The sequence below is a fragment of the Oxyura jamaicensis genome, assembly GCF_011077185.1.
Source record: "Oxyura jamaicensis isolate SHBP4307 breed ruddy duck chromosome 10 unlocalized genomic scaffold, BPBGC_Ojam_1.0 oxy10_random_OJ70786, whole genome shotgun sequence".
Lineage (NCBI taxonomy): Eukaryota > Metazoa > Chordata > Aves > Anseriformes > Anatidae > Oxyura > Oxyura jamaicensis.
The window spans coordinates 39,033-41,409 of NW_023304213.1; the positions used below are offsets into that span (position 1 = coordinate 39,033).

At 49.0% G+C, this 2,377-nt stretch overlaps 1 pseudogene; it reads left to right on the forward strand.

Moving 5' to 3' along the window:
- LOC118157747 overlaps positions 1 to 1,259 on the forward strand; it is a 3,867-nt pseudogene extending 2,608 nt beyond the window's left edge.
- The last annotated feature ends 1,118 nt before the right edge of the window (positions 1,260 to 2,377 follow it).

Consider the following 2,377-nt stretch of genomic DNA (forward strand, 5'->3'; position numbering starts at 1 on the left):
CCCCCCCTTGTGACTGATTGCAGGAGGCAGTTACACTACAAGTGTTTTCAGCCTTCTTCCTGCCTGCCTGGTGGCTCATGACCTGCATGCTTTTCATCTTCCTTCAGTGTGCTTTGCTTTTCTGGTATACTGGGAAACTACCAGTATTATCAGCAGGCCAGAGTTTGCCTTGCAGCTTGTGCAGTTCATTCACTGGTGTGGGAGGAGCAGAGGACAAAAATACATAGGTTTCTGCATTTCTAAGCAACGTTGAGTGCTATGCAGGATTTGTAAGGGCTAGGCTGTTGTCACCTTGGGGCGGCTGCTAATGAGAAATGACTCTTGCAGGTTGAGGAGCAGCTTCTGAAGAAAGTGTGCTGAAAGATCCGGAACAAGCAGTCAGCCCAGGACAGTCATCGCAGGAAGAAGATCTATGTGGATGGCCTGGAAAACAGGTATGGGTACACAGCAGCTGTGCTGTGCTGCTGCTGGGGTCTTGCCACCATGAGCAGGAAGTGAGCAGACCTGATGATCCTTGTGGATCCCTTCCAACTCAGGATATTCTATGATTCTCTGTTTTTCCCCCATGCTGTTTGTCTGTCCCGGGCAGGGTGGCAGCCTGCACAGCTCAGAACCACGAGCTGCGGAAGGTGCAGCTCCTGCAGAAGCAGAACATGTGAGTTCGCTTTGTTGGATGTGGCAGGAGATGTGGTGGGGAAGGTTGTTCCTCTGCTTGGGATTGTGGTCTGTCACTGGCTGCAAAAGGGGAGGAGGGGTGTGCAGCTTGTGGATCAACTGCTGCGCTAACCTGCTGTGCCTGCTCTCCTTCAGGTCTCTGCTTGAGCAGCTGCACAAACTGCAGGCCTTGGTGAGACAGTCCACCACCAAAATGACCACATTGAGCACCTGCGTCATGGTGAGTGGCTTCAGCCCCAGTGTTTGGGAAGGGGTCTCGGCTGTCCCCGTAAGTTTGGGAGACAGGTGTTTATTGCAGCCAGTAATACCTTTTCACATCCTTTTGCTGAGAGCTCTGCTGATCTTGTTTCCAGGTCCTGGTTCTGTGAAGAGAACGAACGACACGACTCCAGGCTGGTGCGAAGCTGAAGCAACTTTATTGTCTAACCCATCTACTTATATAGACTTAGCGTATCTATATGCTTTTATCACAAAACTTGGCAAAACTTGCTCGTTAGCCGTTATTATTGTTCACAAGGCAATTGCGCGGCAGCCATATCTCCTTTGCGTGTACTGATGAGCAACAGGGCAGACTGCACCTGTTGTTTTCTTCTTCCTATCTCCCAATTGTGCCTCCTTTATCTTCAGACTACGTGATTTTCGCCTCATTCTGCATTTTCCCATTTTTCACTTCATCTCTGTATCTAATATACTCCACATACTTTCTGACTGATTTCCCACAGTTCTATCTGTCCTGGTTTCAGTTAGGACAGAGTTAATTTTCCTCCTAGTAGCTGGTAGGGTGCTATGTTTTGGATTAGGATGAGAAGAGTGCTGATAACATGCTGATGTTTTAATTGCTGCAGAGCAGTGCTTACACTAAGCCAAGGACTTTTCAGCTTCTCGCTCTGTCCTGCCAGCGGGCAGGCTGGGGGTGCAGCAGGAGCTGGGAGGGGACAGACCCAGGACAGCTGACCCAAACTGGCCAAAGGGGTATTCCATACCATCTGACGTCATGCTGAACAATATATAGGGGTGGCTAGCCGGGGTGGGGGGGGGCGGCTGCTCGGGGTTGGGCTGGGCATTGGTCAGCGGGTGGTGAGCAATTGCATTGTGCATCACTTGTCTGTACATATTATTATTATTATTATTTTCTATCTTAATAAACTGCCTTTATCTCAACCCACAGGCCTCACTTTCCCGTTTCTCTCCCCCATCCCAGAGAGGGAGGGGGGAGGGTGAGCGAACGGCTGTGTGGTGTTTAGCTGCCAGCTGTGTTAAACCACAAGAGCTCTTTTGGTGCCCAACGTGGGGCACGAAGGGTTGAGATAACGACAGATCTAATCAGAATGTTGATTGCTTTAATCTCAAGTTTGCTGTGCCTGTATTCCAAACTGAGTTTTATAGCACGTTACTTGCTGTATGTGATCCCTGTCATGCTGTTTATCCTTTCCAGGCCCTGGTTTCAGATCGTTATGGTACTGTGCTGTGTAACAATAGCTTACGATATGATGAAATATCTGGCCATGACTCTAACTTGGTATTTGTACTCAGCACTGTCGTTGACTCTGTACTTTGGAAACTGTATCTCGGACACTATTAACAATTACACCTACTGCCTATTTTCATCAGGGAGCCAGTCTGTGGAGGGGACAGGGGAATATATTTTTCCCTAGTTGTTCACTCTCCCTTTCTCCTTCAGCACCCTCTTATCCCCCGAGCT